General features: G+C 41.2%; 1 long non-coding RNA gene across 4 annotated transcripts; it reads right to left on the bottom strand.

The window, feature by feature from the left end:
* Positions 1–10308: 10308 nt before the first annotated feature.
* LOC116320176 lies at positions 10309–13845 on the bottom strand. 4 transcript variants are annotated; one of them, XR_005611894.1, is made up of 6 exons: positions 13423–13845; positions 12951–12973; positions 12443–12839; positions 11740–11825; positions 11575–11655; positions 10309–10919 (listed from the first exon to the last, which is right to left on the bottom strand). It is a non-coding gene; the product is annotated as an uncharacterized LOC116320176 (long non-coding RNA). The 4 variants fall into 4 exon arrangements; XR_005611895.1 differs by lacking the exon at positions 10309–10919 and having other exon boundaries at positions 10931–11655; positions 12443–12633; positions 12714–12839; XR_005611893.1 differs by lacking the exon at positions 10309–10919 and having other exon boundaries at positions 10931–11655.
* Between the last annotated feature and the right edge of the window lie 4094 nt (positions 13846–17939).

A 17939-nucleotide genomic window follows, 5' to 3' on the forward strand; every position in this document is an offset into this window, starting at 1 on the left:
ACATCGCATTTAATCTGTTATTAGACTCAATTGGCTTCTCTCAAAATGTAAAAGAACCCACCCACCACTTTAATCACACTCTAGATCTTGTTTTAACATATGGCATAGAAACTGAACATTTAACAGTGTTTCCTGAAAACCCTCTGCTGTCTGATCATTTCCTGATAGCATTTACATTTACAATAATTGATTACACAGCAGTGGAGAGTAGACTTTATCACAGTAGATGTCTTTCTGAAAGTGCTGTAACTAAGTTTAAGAATATAATCCACCCACTGTTATCATCTTCAATGCCCTGTACCAACATAGAGCAGAGCAGCTACTTGAACGCTACTCCAACAGAGGTCGATTATCTTGTTAATAATTTTACCTCCTCACTACGTACGACTCTGGATACTGCAGCTCCTGTGAAAACTAAGGCCTCAGATCAGAAGTACCTGACTCCGTGGTATAATTTTCAAACACGTAGCCTAAAGCAGATAACTCGTAAGCTGGAGAGGAAATGGCGTGTCACAAATTTAGAGGATCATCATTTAGCCTGGAGAAATAGTTTGCTGCTTTATAAGAAAGCCCTCCATAAAGCCAGAACATCTTACTATTCGTCACTGATTGAAGAAAATAAGAACAACCCCAGGTTTCTCTTCAGCACTGTAGCCAGGCTGACAAACAGTCAGAGCTCTACTGAGCCAACAATCCCTTTAACGTTAACTAGTAATGACTTCATGAACACACACACATATATATATATATATATATATATATATATATATATATATATATATATATATATATATATATATATATATATATATATATATATATATATACACATGTGTGTGTATATGTGTATTGATCAGCCATCAGAGGAGTCGGATCAATGGAGCTGCTTCTGTTCCTGATGTCCCCTGTTTGATCCTGGACCTGAACTCTCCCTGCAGAGGAGACACAAGACAGTCAGACACACACACAAATATCATCTCTGACAACTGAAGAAGTTTGGGGTCTCTCCAGTGATCCTCGGGCCTTTCTATATAGGATCCTGATATGGGAACAGCTATGTTAAGGACCAAAAAGCTCTTCAGAGAGTGATCTGTACAGCAGAATGCTGCTGCAAGGCTGCTCTCCCCTCCCAAAAGGACAACTTCCAAAAATGTGCCCTAAAGGCTGATTCTGTTCATCTGGACGCAGCATTTTCAGAGGGAGAAACGTTTCATCACTCATCCATTCTCTCTTGGCTCTTGACGGAGGCGGTCGCACTTTCTCCTTCTCCCTTATCTTTCCTGCTTGGCTTCTCATGTCTTGTATAGTGTTGCTTATTCTCTAACCCTAAGAGAGTCTCCCACACTTGTTCTCTAAAAACATAAAGAAGAATTATGGATTTGATCAACTGGTCTCTTAACAGAATTGACACCCTTGGGCTTGGGAGAGCCTGACTGTCCTGCAGAGAAGTTTGCTGCCAGATACTTGATGGTCGGTTGCGTCGTTTGTCTGGCGACACTCTCGATGGAGGACATTGAACGACATCTACCAATTTGGAACCATGATAACAGAGTTCTGGCTGATTGGAGCTGGCTTGGACCTGGCTTATCGAAGAACAAAAGCGGCTACAGCTGTTCAAAATTCCACAAGGCTGGCCGACATGATGGACGATGGGCAGGGCTGTGAGTACTCAGACTGTGTTTATTGATCACAATATGGATAACATGTTGAAGAAGAACAACGGGAATTGAGAGACCTGGTGACCAGTGACGGACATAGACTACTGTAAAATTGGATACAGTTTGTTCGCACTAAACAAAACAACTACCATCTTCATCTCATGCGGCCCCCCTGGCACCAGCTGGATGTTCAAGGTAAAAGCTGACGGGAATGACAAAACTCTCCTTTAGATAATAAGACTGTTCATCGTGACTCTCTCTACATACTTGAACACTCGTGTACAAGTGTGCACAAGGAATCCTGTTACCTCTATAATACTCCACACTGATTTGGGTCTAATGTGAAGATCTCCACATTAACTACCTGAAAACAGCGTGTTTGGTTTCACACTGCAAGGACCTAAATCATGGTCTTTCTTCCCCACCAATTACTTTCTGCAGAAGAAGAAATTCCCCAGCTGCTGTTTAAAACCACCAGTGTTTCCACTCATTATCATATTTCTGTGTGTCCTCAAAGCTTTGAGCTACTGCTGTCGGTGTCCTGTGTTCTCCACGTAAAGGAAACACTTGCCTGGCATGTTTAGCAAAGAAATGCTGCACTGACTCCATAAGATTCACTCTGACTCCAAACTCAAAGAGGCACTTTTGAATTGGAAGCCACGTTTACCTTCAATCAGCTTCTCATTAGCTGCCTGGAAACAGAAAACAAAGACAGAGGTCTGCAGCACTGACCTCTGACTTTCAGCTCCACTTGTTTCTTGAGGATGTTTCCCTCCCTGCTGCAGACGGTGCAGGTGGAGTTGTCTCCATCTGTGGGGTGTTTCAGCGTCAGACTGAGGTCTTCAGGGTGGTTGTTCCCCGTTGCCCCTGGTGAATCTATCTCATCGCTGGGTGAGTCTGGGTGGGTGGGGGTTAGGTGGTGTTAGTTCTATCTTTCCAAATTATACTTTACAAAGACTAGTCTTGAAAATCTGCTGACAATTATATACATTAATATACATTAATAGTAATAATTAACCATGAAAACACTTAAAAATATAAGTGTTTTTATGTGATTTCAAAATCAGCAGTTACACCTACAGGCACCTCAGAGTCACTAATTGGTCTAAACATGTGATTAGCTTAATTAGACAGTTGACAGTGTGAATAAATGTGGCTTGATGATGGACAGAAACATAGTGTCAGTGTTGCTCTTTGTTGGTCGTCCAATAAAGTAGCAGAACGTTGTTTCGTTTTTGGCTGAGAAGTGTACGAGGCAACTCAAACTGTAGCTTCTCAGAAGGAAATAGTTTTAATTTAACTGAAATTATCCATAAAATTTTAACATTTAAGAAAAAACAAATGTGTTGCATAAGCTGAGTTCTGGCATCGTCATTATTGAAAGCATACTAACCTTTGACCTGAAGCAGTACTTTTTTTTCCTATCAGGATGTTTCCCTCCTTGCTGTACACGGTGCAGGTTTAGGTCTTTGTGTCTCTGCCTTTGGGGTGTTTCAGGTTCAGACTGAAGTCTCCAAATTTCAGCAGTTTTCTCTTCATCTCTGTTTGGCCTTTGTAAAACTGGTGCTGTTCTTCAGTCTGTCTTTCATGTCCTTCCACTCCACTTTAGCATCTTTAGGTATGTGAACTATGGCTTTGCAGGGAAGCTGGACAGACTTCACACCTGAATCCACCTTCACCTCGTAAACTGAGAGGACAACAAAGCACAACATGATGACATCACCAGCAGCTGTCATCACATGAGTTTCTCTTCAGCTCTCTGTATCAGCTGTTTGTAACTCTCAACTCTTTCAGCTTCTGGAACAAGTTTGTGTGGCCACAGTCAAGGAGCCACCAGAGGACACCTGCTAACCATCGGCATTATGGGTAGTGTAGTAGGAGACACTCACCTGGCATGAAATACTGCCGGAAATGATATAAAAGGCCTCCAGAAACCACAACAAGAACCAGGAGAACCAGGAGAACCACTAGAACTTTGGCCCAAGATCGTTCTAAGAAGAAACAATAAAATAAGAACTTGAACTCTTACGCTCTTACTTGTAGCAGTGACCTTTGACCTGCATTTACTACACTGACCTTTGACCTGCAGCACTACTTTCTGTCTCAGGATGTCTTTGTCCCTGTAGATGGTGCAGATGTATCCTCCACTGTCTCCATCTGTGGGGTATTTCAGGGTCAGACTGAGGTCTCCAGTTCTTAGCGGGTCTTCATTCATCATCGTTCGGACTCTGTAAAAGCCATCCTGTTCCCTGATGGTGTTACGTGTCTTTGAGTACACATGGACCAACATGAAGTCTACATCAGAGCGAGTCCACTCAACCGTGGCATCCTGTGAGAGGTCAGCTGTCGTTCTGCAGGGCAAGATGGCAGACTGCGATCCTTCTACCACCTTCACAATCACCTGCTGGTCTGAAAGGACAAGGAACAAAAAATGATCACATATAGAAGCAGCAGCCATTAGCACAACAGTGAACTACACTGTTATCCTAGTACAACCCCGACTTACGAATACTTAACGAAAAATTCAAGTTGCGAAGGCACTTGACGGCAACATTTCCGTAGTTATGACGGTTTGCCACTTAACTTTGCCCATCAGAGTATGCTTGTAGCTCATATTCATGAAGCCAGGACGGCTTGCCACTTCATTTTACCCGGAAAAGAACAATAACTGGAATGTTTATGTAAGTAGGCAATTTTTTTAAACTAATCAATCAGGGTTAGTTGCTGACCTTTGACCTCCAGCTCTATGTCTGTCAGTCTACGTTCTACTCCATGGTTTCCATAACTGATGGAGCAGCTGTAGTTGCTGCTGTCATACACTTCTGGTTTTCTCAGAGTGAGGCTGAAGTCTCCAGTGTCTCATTGATGTGCGTCTGCTGTAACGCTGGTTTTGTCCTGTAAGATCATCTCCTCCTTCTCCTCGTTGGTGAATAGATTTCAGATCAAGATCGTTGCGAGTCCACGTCACAGTGGGATTTGTCTCAGGTATGATACCGGAGTACTGACAGGGCAGCAGGACATAGTCTTCCTCCTCATTCACCTCCACCACCAGAGCCAGGGCATGCTGGGAAACTGTGATGAACACACAAACAGCAACACAAATTAACTGCTTGCTTTCAGTTTAACACCGTACTGAAATTTATCTGCAGGCATGAAAGAGATGTAATGGAATTTCTTTCACTTATGTACTAATCACATTATTTTATTGTATAATGCCTTGGTGCCACTGATTTTAACATGTCTGACACCCATACAGTAAGACAAATGGTGGGGGTCTATTTAGGAAGTTGGGGGAAGCAGACAACTCCACAGGAGGGAGAGTCTTTTGTCTCTTCAAGGACTCTGGGAGGTAGAAAGGGGGTGTAAACCTTAAGGTGTGAAACAACCGTGTACTGCCTTTTGTTCCTGGAGAAGGTATTTAACTGAGAGCCACACTAGGCTCAGTGAGACTCTGCTGACCCTGCCCCGTGGTCATGCAGGCTCTCCACCAAGCTTGGTTGTCTGTTCTTTGTGTGCTTTGATTAAAAGAATGTTGGCTATCGCTCACCACTCATCTGCAGGCTTTATTTAATGGAAAACTTCCACAACAGAGACAACTTTTACAGTTAGTCTCTCCATGAAAAAACAGATTCAATCAGTCACTGGTGGTCAAAGAAATTACAGAACGAACTCTTAAAGTGTGACCTCATCACACATCTGTGCAGTACTCTAAGACTCATTTAATATCAAACTAAGAGATATTATTATAAACTACAGATCTAAGATTAAACAGCTGGAAATGCTAAAGTGATGAACAAGTTAAGTTGTTTACAAATGCTTGAAATACACTGTTGTAGCATTGGAGTACAAATACAAACCTACACAAAATAAACACCTGATACTGTAATTGTATTGAAACTATTGTAAAAAAAAAAAATAATAATCACAGTTTACTGGACTTCCTGATCCACTCATGAGAATTTAAATGTCCATAGACAATGGGAGGCACAGAGCTACACAACAACACACAGCAGCTGATTGTAACATGAGCTCATCTGAAAGCCACCAAGAAGAATCCAGTGATTTGAAAGTTGCTGCTTTGGATTGTTAGTTTGATCTGAATCAGAATCCAGTGTTTGATGGAAATCTCCTCCTGCTGCACTTCAACACATTAAAGAGAGAGAGATGATGATGAGAGCAGAGAGAGGAAGGTGTACTTACCGTGCAGGAGGATCACAAACACCACAAACATCTTCATGTTCCTGTCAAACTCAGAGACTCTTTAAAAGCCCTTCAGGACATCAGCTCACAGCAGCTCTCACTTTCCTCTGCTGATCATCTACTGACACTCTCACACTGCTCACACTGTCACAGCTCAGAGTTCAGTTTCACACCTTGTTAAACCAGATCAGTGGAAACAACTCCAGATGTGCACGGATCACTTCTGAGGAAAGAGGAAGACGTTCAGTTTCCTCATAGTTTCACACCTGAGCGCTCTGGTTGGAGGCGGCTGCTGCGGCCTCACCCTGACACACACAAAGCTCCACCTTCACCCCTGACACCGAAACATGCACTGAGAGAAGGCCTGAAGCTCAGCCAATCACAGAAGAGAATCGTGAAAGAACTTGATCAGCTGAGAACAGAGACAGTGATTTGAGGTTCAGCTGTCAGAGTGAGGCTACCTCACTGCTGACAACAGTGGACCTGAACCCCTTTCCTTGTGCAACCTCCCATCAGTTCACGATAAGCAGCTCTGTCTCCTCACAAAAGCAAAGAACCCTAAGGCAAAAAGTGGGTAAAAAGATATTTTTCCTCCATGCAAGGTGACATACAAAGAAACAGCAGACAATCCTTCGCCTGTACGTGTGTGTCATGGTCCTCCAGGCCTGCTGTGTCACTGCCATTTCTCTCTCAGTATGAATATGTAGTGTTTTTGTGTTTGTTTCTTTACTCAGGCCTGCTGGATCCAGGATCCAGGACCTTCACCCTCCTCCTCTAACCGTGCTAGTGAACCAGCTCCCATCTGTAAGTCTCTTTCCTTTTGTTGCCTCTAAGTTTACTCATTTATCATCTCCTCTGTGCAGCAGCCCTGGTGTTGTTTCCCTGCAGAGAGAGAGAGAGCTGTGGAGTAGTGCTGGTAGAAGTGTACCGAGGCTTCGAAACGACCTGAAACCGTCTCCACAGTGACACCTGCTGGACAATTTGGGTATCACCACATCTTGATGATGATATTCTGTGAAACAGTGACAGTAACATTTGTGTTGCTCACAATAAACCAGTTTATAAAGCTAAACATAGAGAGGAAAGACTGCAGCATTTCCTGTAATAACCATGTGTTTGGGTCACTTTAAGTTTTCTGGGAGTTCATGTCATCAGGTTTGTTTAACACACTGTCAAGCAAAGATAGAAGCATTAGGTTTTATTTTTAATGAATTAAAAATCACGCTGCTGTGGATGTTTTATCCTGTAACACTGGCATGATGTTTTACTGAGTTTGTGAACCTTCATTACTTCTGTTGTTTATGATAAATTCACAGCAGAAGGTTCAGTGGGACTAAAAATGGGAGAAGAAAAAACTAATCTGCCATGACAACAGTTAAGAAGTAGATCACCTGTATTTAATGGATGTGTTTTTTTACAGACTATTTTCTTTCTGGCGGTGCAGTGTGTGAGTGTCAGGTTACAGAGAGGATGACGTCACTGTTTTATTTCCTTCCTGAAAGCAGAGAGCAGGTTTTTATTGAGATACTGAAATCAGTTTACAGCACAGTGTTGCCTCCTCTCTCTCTCTGCTGATAGGAGTGAATGGAGCTCTCACCCTGAGTGAGCACTTGGTGACATGAGGCCTGGGATTTTCTTCTCCTTTCAAGAGAATGAAAGGAAGCTCAGTCGTGTGAAAGCCTGGCTTTTAACGTCCCATTACTCCTCTCTACCTTCTTTATCTCTTCGACCGTTTAACCCTTGGCTCTACCTTCACTCACTTTCTCTTCTTGATTGAAAAAGAACAAACTCTGGGACTGAATTCAGAAGTTCAGATGGTTCAACTTTAGACCTGAGAGGAAAACGATACTTCTGAACCAAACAAAGGACTAAACTTTAGGATGGAAATACAGGATTTAACACACCAACGAGATGAATGGGATTAAATGAGGGGAGAATTTAATGCAGCTCAAGTTCAGAATCATGAAGCCAGACTAATGGCAGTTAGTTTTCCCTGTCGTCTCTCTTTTCTGCCTGCCTGTAAGATCAACATCAACATCCTTTGTCCATGGTATCCATAGTGCACTCTCTTTACCAGCCTCACTCCTTATATTTAAAGTCTCTACTCTCACCTCCACAGTCCTGTCCTTCCTTCTGTCTTGCTGCCTCCGAACAGCTTTCCTCTTCTCTTCCTTTGTTCAGTTTCCATTAACACCCTGTTGGTCAACAGCACCAGAGGCCATCATCATAAACCTCGGCCCTGACTGATTCAGTATGTTTATGATCCGCATGTTTGATTTTGCAGAGATTTTATGTCTTTCCTGATTTTACCTTCCCTATTCAGACACAGTCAGATGCTGCTCTGGTTCCTCTGCTTCCTCAGATCTGCTCCCAGCTGCTAACAAGAGTTCAAACTGTCTCACTGACATCGTTTCAAAAAAAATGTAACACATTTGCTGTGTATATAGGCTACATGGCAAGTTCTGATTAGTAAAATAACACAGTGTGTAACATCCTTCAGCATCAACTTAAATCTCTGGAACGCTTGATGTAACCCAACTCTGACGATGAACACCTCAGTCGCTGTGCACCAGTCCAACACTGTGTTCTTTACTGTGTATTCACCACAGAGAGGCAAGCTAGCCTAATTCTGCCCTGAACTGCACAGTATTTTTATGCAACCTTTAAATAAGACAAAGTTAGTACACCTCCGATTGTTACGCAGGACCATTCACAATATGAAAAAATATAACTTCACATCATATACACACACAAAATCTGATTTTAAGAAAAGAAGACATTACATGTAAGCTTTAAATTTAAATGTTTTCAGTTCCTACTAAGCAGTCCTTACCTCTCAATATCACCTCTGCTTTTTCCATCTCTGAGTGATGTTCGCTCTCATTCTGGGAAATATATCAGGTTTACCTTCAGCTTGCAGAATGTGACAAACTGCACACAAACAGTTTGTGTGCATGCTGATATTAGTTTGAAATTTGAAATTACCTGCCACTTAAACATAATTTTTCTAATTTTTACTTTTTCTCCCTACAACTTTAAACAAATTTCTGTACCTTCTAATCCCTACATTTTCAAAATGTAATACGTTGTGTTCATGGTACTTCAGCGTCTACCTTTTTAAGTATTTGTACTTTGTTACTTCCCATCTCTGCAGGTCTGACACATCAGCTGTGTATGGAAAGCCAAATGGATCATAATTCATTGGTTTGGGGTTTGAAACTTAGAATGGAAGATGGAGATTTTAAGTCGCTCTCTTATGTTCGCTGTGTTGCTTGTCCATTGCTCTATAACCCTATAGTTGGCTGTTTCAGACAACTTTTGATTTTACCTTTATATTTCACCTTTATAAACTATTTGCCTTGCCTTGTTTGGTATCTTTCTTTTCCGTACAACATCAAATGTCTAAATTTACTGTTATTTGTTCATTGACATGCTGCATTAACGCAAACAATCTAAAAAAAATACAATCTGAGTAGAAAAAGTGTTTGTTTGTTTTTTACTGTAAAAACCACATACATGTTTTAAAAAAGTCCTTTTTATAACTTGAAATGCAAATATAAACTGTATTCTTTTTAAAATATTTATGTTAAAAACTGCAAACAGCAAAGTTATATCAAAGTATTTACCTAAAAATGCACCCAGTGCATCAGGCGTTAAATTTAGAGAAAAATCAGGTGTTACACCACCTCATCGGCTCATCTTCCTTTCATATTTCTCAAAATATGTCTTCCATTTTAAAAAATGAGAATATCTTAAAAATGTGTTTGTTTACAGCAGGGCTTATAAGATACTGGACTGTACCCTGTACTCTGCTGGACTGCAGCCTGCAGTCTGCTGGACTGGTATCAGTTGGAGAAAACGGCAGTCTGCTGGACTGACACTGCCGCTGAAATTTCATTATAATCTTGAAATTTTAAAATTTAGAAGTTCTTTTTCTATTACTGTCATATTGTAGCTAAAATTATACTCTCACAATAGAATAATAAACCACCATAAATTAGTTTGGAATGGAGCCCCCGCAGTCCCCCACCCGCCACCGCCCCCAGTTATTGTTAATACAGTTTATTGATGACTAATTTTTGAAATTAATTTTTATCAGCAGCTTCTTTCTTTTGAAAACAGATGTTTACATATGACTCAGAAGTATATATATTTTCTCTATATATACACACTCTGGTCAAAAGCTTTAGAGCGCCACAATTTTTCCAGTCTTACTGAAATTCAAGTAGTTTAATGTCTCTTTGTATTTTGAAATGAAAGCACAGAACTAACAAACAACTAAGGTTAAAAAACAAAATCAGAGAATCCATTTGTAATCAAAATTAATTCTAGACTTTTGACTCAAAATAGTAACCTTTGGCAGATATGACAGCTGAACACACTAGTGTCCTTCTTTCTACAGAGGAAACAAAATATTCTTCGAAAGGTCTTGATGCATGCTCAATCATCCAGGTAGTTAAATCCCAAAAGGTTGATTTTTTTCATCTGGAAATAGCATTTTCAGTGCAGAAACATTTCATTGTTCATTCAGCTGGTTTCGGTCATTGTCCAAATGTACTGTTTATAAGATTGGTCAAACCAGCAGACAGCTGAGACTGAAGAAGTCACTTGGATAAGTGACAAAACGTTCTCCCACTGAAAACACTACGTACAGATGAACAGAATCAACTTTGGGGATATTCTTCAAAAGGTTCTTCCCAATTCTGCTGTAAAAGTTTCCATAAATGTGTAGCGCTTGTAGGTTGCTTTTCAATCTTCTGTCCAGTTCATCCCAAACCAACTTGATGGGCCCACTCTATGATGGCAACTCCATGTTTTTAAGCTCCTCTTCTTCTTTTTTTTGTTTAAGTTAGATCTATCATAGCTTGAACTTTTAGGTAATTATCTTTCTGCAGAAGGAGGGGCGTAGTTAAATCATTTCTTTTTAACTGAACAAAACAGCATAAGGAACAAGTTAATAGCTGTAATACTTTACCTTTTTTTTGCTTCTGTCCCTTCTCCCCTGCTCTCAGATTGATTCCATTTGCCCAGATGAACAGTAATGTCCATATTTATTAACAACTTTTGTGAGCAGGAAACAAAAATACAAAATATCAAACAATTAATTTGATCACTGGAGTCAAAGATCAACGTCAAATTGATAACTCGTCTCAGAGGTTTCTTTAAAATATAGAACTGTATTTTGCACTTTAAAATCGTGAAACACTTTATGGCAAGATCAACAAGAACTAAAGAGTTCCAGATGCAAAGTCAAACTGTAACAGTAAGTTCCTACATCTCCCTTCCAAAAAACACAAAAGCACTGAATGTTAAACAACTGATTTGTTCATCGGAGTCACAGAAAACTGTCAATTCAATATATCATCTCAGAGGTTTAGAACAAAACATATTTTTCACACGTCTGATTCATTTCATCTGCTCAGTTTCAATCCCACATATGTTGATGGTTACTTCTCAGCAGCCTTGCTAACATGTATAGACTACTTGCACAATACATTTTTAGCTCTAAAGGTCTACACTAAAGTCTGGACTTGAGTGTCTCAGTCAGCCGCAGCATAATCTGTCAGTTTATTCCCTGTCATGAAGGTTTTCACAGTGCACCAAGTTCAACCTTTTCCTGAAAGCGCTTTGCATTCTTTCCCCCAGTGTGGTTTGTCTCCAGCCTGAACTAACATGTGACACACCAGAGTACCTTTCTGAGTAAAGGTTTTCTCACACTGGTTTCAAATGTATTGCCTGTCTCCCTGGATGGATGACCTTTCCTCCATATGGATTTGCTGATGGCGACTCAAGGAGCCTGAAAGAGTGAAAGCATTCCCATATTTTCTGTATGTGAACAGATTCTCTCCAGTATGAATTTTGATGTTTTTCTTCAGGTTACCTGATTGAGTAGATAGTGATCTACATTCATCACAGCTGTACAGTTTCTCTCTGGTGCAAATCCTTTGAAGGCTAGCTGGCCTCTCCCTTACAGATAGGGTGAACAGTTTAGTCATTTTATATACTATTATAATATGCGTGTGGGTTATTATTGTTTTATTGGTACTGTAAAAGTCAAGCACAACATGTTTTTATTGGTGATCGTGGTGTCTAAAGATATTTTCTGGTTATTAACATGTTATAATTAATGTGTGGCTTTAATTCTTTCTGTAAATGATTAAACTTCGGCATTTAAAAACACAGAAAACGAAGGTACTACAACAGATAGAAACAAACAGAAACACAAAGTGCACATGTAGATATAATACTCATGGCCATATATGAACATCAGGTAACAATAGTTTGGATGGTTATTATATTTAAACTGTAGCACTGCACACCTTCACAAGTTTACAGTGTCTGGCTGTTAGTAACAATGGTTCATTAACATGAGCCTGAACCTCAGAGAAGCCTGACTGCGGCTCTCAAACCCGGCTGTCTGCAGACGACAGCTTTCTGGAGCATGGTACTCTCGTGGACTGGTTGGCCCTTCTTATTAGTTTGTTTTTCAGAGGCGCCAAAAGCCCAACCGTCCTTTCTAAAACCAGAATAAACCGGATGATAAACGGTCCGTTGTAGGGTAAAAAAAAATCCGGGACACTGACCTGGAGCTCGTTGGGAGCTTCGGAGCGCTGCCCTCCGTCGCTGGTCTCTAGGTTTATGGTCTGCTGGTCCTGGTTCCTCTCCGCCATGATTCCCGTTAATCCGACTCCTCTTGTCATCAAAGTGTGATCAGCAAGCGGAGCCCGGCTGAGCCCCTCCATTGCGGTGCCGAGTAGTTACATTACAAATGGCTCTGTTAAAAAACAATTCTGTTTTTAAATAAGGGAAGACATATTATAAAAAAAGGTAAAGAAAGCATTTCGCCATCCCTACTCGCTGAATCGCCCACTGGTGTCCGGCCGCAGGACAGCCCATAATCCCCGCCTCCTCCACGTTAGCGGATAGGACGACAACCTCCTCCTCAGATAGAGCCTTCCCCAAGATTTGTCTTGCGGGGGTCTACTTTTTCATAAATTTGATTCTAATTACTACCATAAAACTGTCCATCGCCACATTTTGATAATGCCATTATGTGAAACAGTGACGCAATACAATACCAAACAAATCTACCTGTTATATCAGACTGTCGATCACTGTGACCATCACGTTTTGGAAGTAAATAAAAATGACAAGGAAATAAAAATAATGAGACTGCTGAAAGACCGAAAGCTGTGACAGTGCTGATCAGTGTGCTTCAGTAAAATCCTCCCTCTGTTAACATTCGTGTTACTCACAATAACTCCGTTTATAAAGCCGCAGATAGAGAGGAAAGACTGCTGTGTTTACTGTAATAACCGCACAGGTTTGCAGATGGTTTGGGGCTCGATCGGCTTCGTTTTGTGCTCTCAGCCCTCAGAGTTCTTTATGTTTTCTGCTTGTTCGTGTCATCCGCTTTGTTCAAGCAAAGCTAGAAGTTGGCATGGCGCTATATTTTTATGTTTAATTCATTCAAACATATATATTTACAGGAAAAAACACTAAATGTGCTTTCCTGCTTCATAAAACTGTAACATTTATCAGATTTTCATGGGCTGATTCTCACCGATCGTAAGTACGTTTTTTAAATCCTCCTCCGCTGAGTCAGGCGTGAAGAAAACAGTATCCTGTAACACTGGCATGATGTTTTAGTTATAATGAACCTTTCCAAAACCACACCGACTGTTACACACTGACAGCCTGAGGTGTTGTTCAATAAACCGAAAATAACCGACAGAAGGAAACGAAACCCCTCCGCACTGTTTCGCTAAGTTAAATGTGTTTTTAAGATAATCTAACGTCCTTAGCTAGTTAGCTAACTAGCTAGCGGTCAAGGAAGGCAGCTAGTCCGGGTACATGAATGAAATCTCCTCTGACCAAAGAAATCTGTATGAGCTTGGATGTCGATTAAAGTCAGTGCTGTGGTTCAGACATTAGCTCTGCTGCTCTGACTGAACTGAACTGAGGGATGTCCAGACCTGCAGGTCACTCAAACGGTTTATATGACAAACAGGGCAAAGTCACTAATGACGTCACCGTTACTGTGCTTTTATTATGAGTGTTAGACTGTAAGAGCAGCAGGCTGGACTTTGTCTTTTTTTTTAAAATAAACAATAAAAGTAGACTTTCAGATCTAGAAGTGTGTGAGCAGGGCTGGTTATTGTCACTGATTCCTACAATTGATTCTGTTCTCATTCACAAGGTCATGATTCGATTCAATTCAATTTTGACTCAATCAGAAATATTATAAATATGATCATTTATCTTGGATATGCACTGTTAAAAGAACCCTGTAAACCTTGTAAATAAAAGATATTTCATTCCAAATTATTTGACTGTTTCTCTGCAATTAAAAACTCAGTATAAACTATGTATGTATACAAACTAAGCAGACACTTGTGAGGTGTGAGCATCACTGCAGATGCTGTTGTGTCAAAGTAACTGAGGATAAAACAGAAAAACATGAAGGAGATTTTCCTGGCCTGGGATTTTATAGCAGATGACCTTAAAGATATTCTGCAGTAGATCAAAAACTGAAGAAAACCATGAATCAACATATGAACATTACCTGATAGAGATGCAGCTAAGAGTTTTGCAATTTGGCAATCTGTCAGTCATTCAGCCAGATCAAACGTTTTTTTGTGTGTTTGTTTTTTGTTTTACAGTTTTGGACACTTTAACACACACACACACATATGAAGAGAGAGAGAGTATGCATCGTATGCAAACAGATACCAAACAGCCATCATAATTTGCCATACAATGAGAACAGGACAAATAAACAATTGACAATGACTAATTAATATTAAAATGTATTGTTTGGAGTTTAGTCTGTTACTGTTACTATTTTTACCATTTCTTCTTGGAGCAACTGTAACCCACATACAGTGGCTTGCAAAAGTATTCGGCCCCCTTGAACTTTCCCACATTTTGTCACATTACAGCCACAAACATGAATCAATTTTATTGGAATTCCACGTGAAAGACCAATACAAAGTGGTGTACACGTGAGAAGTGGAACGAAAATCATACATGATTCCAAACATTTTTTACAAATAAATAACTGCAAAGTGGGGTGTGCGTAATTATTCAGCCCCCTTTGGTCTGAGTGCAGTCAGTTACTCATAGACATTGCCTGATGAGTGCTAATGACTAAATAGAGTGCACCTCTGTGTAATCTAATGTCAGTACAAATACAGCTGCTCTGTGACGGCCTCAGAGGTTGTCTAAGAGAATATTGGGAGCAACAACACCATGAAGTCCAAAGAACACACCAGAGTTGCAGAGATCTACAGCTCAGGTGGGGGAATCTGTCCATAGCACAACTATTCGTCGTGCACTGCACAAAGTTGGCCTTTATGGAAGAGTGGCAAGAAGAAAGCCATTGTTAAAAGAAAACCATAAGAAGTCTCGTTTGCAGTTTGCCACAAGCCATGTGGGGGACACAGCAAACATGTGGAAGAAGGTGCTCTGGTCAGATGAGACCAAAATGGAACTTTTTGGCCAAAATGCAAAACGCTATGTGTGGCGGAAAACTAACACTGCACATCACTCTGAACACACCATCCCCACTGTCACATATGGTGGTGGCAGCATCATGCTCTGGGGGTGCTTCTCTTCAGCAGGGACAGGGAAGCTGGTCAGAGGTGATGGGAAGATGGATGGAGCCAAATACAGGGCAATCTTGGAAGAAAACCTCTTGGAGTCTGCAAAAGACTTGAGACTGGGGCGGAGGTTCACCTTCCAGCAGGACAACGACCCTAAACATAAAGCCAGGGCAACAATGGAATGGTTTAAAACAAAACATGTCCATGTGTTAGAATGGCCCAGTCAAAGTCCAGATCTAAATCCAATCCAGAATCTGTGGCAAGATCTGAAAACTGCTGTTCACAAACGCTGTCCATCTAATCTGACTGAGCTGGAGCTGTTTTGCAAAGAAGAATGGGCAAAGATTTCAGTCTGTAGATGTGCAAAGCTGGTAGAGACATACCCTAAAAGACTGGCAGCTGTAACTGCAGCAAAAGGTGGTTCTACAAAGTATTGACTCAGGGGGCTGAATAATTACGCACACCCCACTTTATTTATTTGTAAAAAATGTTTGGAATCATGTATGATTTTCGTTCCACTTCTCACGTGTACACAGCTTTGTATTGGTCTTTCACGTGGAATTACAATAAAATTGATTCATGTTTGTGGCTGTAATGTGACAAAATGTGGAAAAGTTCAAGGGGGCTGAATACTTTTGCAAACCATTGTAATTTCCTTAGGGATTAATCAAGTATTCTGATTCTGATTGTTTCAGGATGACCTGCCATTATCCAATGACACATCTGCTTACCTGTATCTTTTGCTCGTTTCTCCTCCTCTTCTTTTCTCTTTTTTCTAAACTGAGCACCTGATGGCTTTGAACTTTTCTTGTCCATCTTGGTTTTAATTTTGCACTCCAGTATGAACACCCATCCCCCAACCCGAGGATCACCACAACATAACCTAATAGACCTGCACCTTAGTTCACAGATTCACTTTGTCTAGCGTTTATTTCTGGGATTTCACACAACCCAGGATTCAAATCATGAATACATAATGGACTTGGATTTACATCATTATGAATGAGATGTTTTCTATTTGGAAGCAGCCCCCTCCCCTTTCAACGGGTTGTGTGAGACTTTAAATCATCAAACTATAAATTATAAATTTTAAATTGTTATTGATCCCTTTACCCCGAGTCCTAAAGTGTATATTTATTTTCTTACTCTTCTTATATTTATTATTTGTTTACTTGCACTGCTGTAACTGGAGCCCCGTCGTCTCGTCTCTCTATATACTGGACTGTATGTAGTGGAGATGACAATAAAGTTTACTTTGACTTCAGCAGCGAGCAGGCGCACTGAGGGCTCTCGCGCTCACTTTTCGCGTATAGAATTTCAAAAAAACATTGGTGCAATTTATAAGTCTGTATCATAATGTCTGCTGTTTTAGTGTTTGTTGGTTTGTTTTTATTTTGTTTTATTTTGTGAGTTGGTTATTAGATGCTGCTCCAGCCAGCCATTGAATCCCCCGCCGCCCCGCCCTCTCCTCCCTGTGCTGCAAGCAGCAGGCGCACCTCGCAAACGGAGGGCGCCCTTACTCCCAGCAAATGGACGGTAGAAAACCGATCGGTGCCTATGCCATCCCCAGTATGCGCTGGCATGACGTCTGGGCAGCATGAGTACAAGCAATTTCTTTTTTTGCCGATGCCCGTGATGCCGCCCGTATCAAAAACCGCTACTGGCTGGCGACATGGCATAGATGAGTGGTGATTCCTTTGGCACAGTTCTATCTCTCCGGAAGTGGCAGCGGTGGTCCTCTGGTTCAAGCCCAGTATTACCTGGAGGACATCTGAAAAGTTGGCCCTTGCTGTTGCAGGAAGGGTCACCACTGCCACTTTCAACTCTCTGGACAGCAAATGCAGCAGCTGCAGTGACCACTCCAGTGCGGCCCACTGGTACGCCTTTGCTGTTGCTTGGAAGACCTTCATGAAGGCTGGGGGTCATATCCCTTGTCCATCTGGTGGAGTGTCACTGCCGGGGGCAGGGGGAAGCAATGTCGGCAAGAGACACCAAACCTCCAGTGGTTTTGTCCGGTGTTTGGCCTGGTCCTGCAGTCAGTTGGGTTTGTTTATGGAGCTCCACCGCCTGCTCCTGATCCAGCGGTTAGGTCTGCCACCATTCTTGCCAGTCATCCTATGACTGGGTTTTGGCATCACTCATGAAAAATAACCCGGTGCACACAGTGTTGATTGTGAAGCGGTCCATGGTCCTCAGATGGAAAAGGGCAAAGATCCCACTTCGGGTCAGGGACAAGTTACTGTCCCAAGTGTAGGAGAGTAAGTATTTTGGCCTCTTGTTCACAAGTGTGGAGAGAGGGGAGCAGTTTTATGTATCAGGCTGTAAACATGTTCATTTCTGCTGTGAAGTTGGACTGCAAAGTCTTAACACTGGAGTTTATAGGGACTGACTCCCTTTAGGAATGGTTAAATTTTGTTTTAAAAGCTTTTAGGATCTAATTTACACATTAATACAGAAATACACAGATGGGTGAAGA

Source organism: Oreochromis aureus, linkage group 3 (assembly GCF_013358895.1).
Source record: "Oreochromis aureus strain Israel breed Guangdong linkage group 3, ZZ_aureus, whole genome shotgun sequence".
Classification (NCBI taxonomy): Eukaryota; Metazoa; Chordata; class Actinopteri; order Cichliformes; family Cichlidae; genus Oreochromis; species Oreochromis aureus.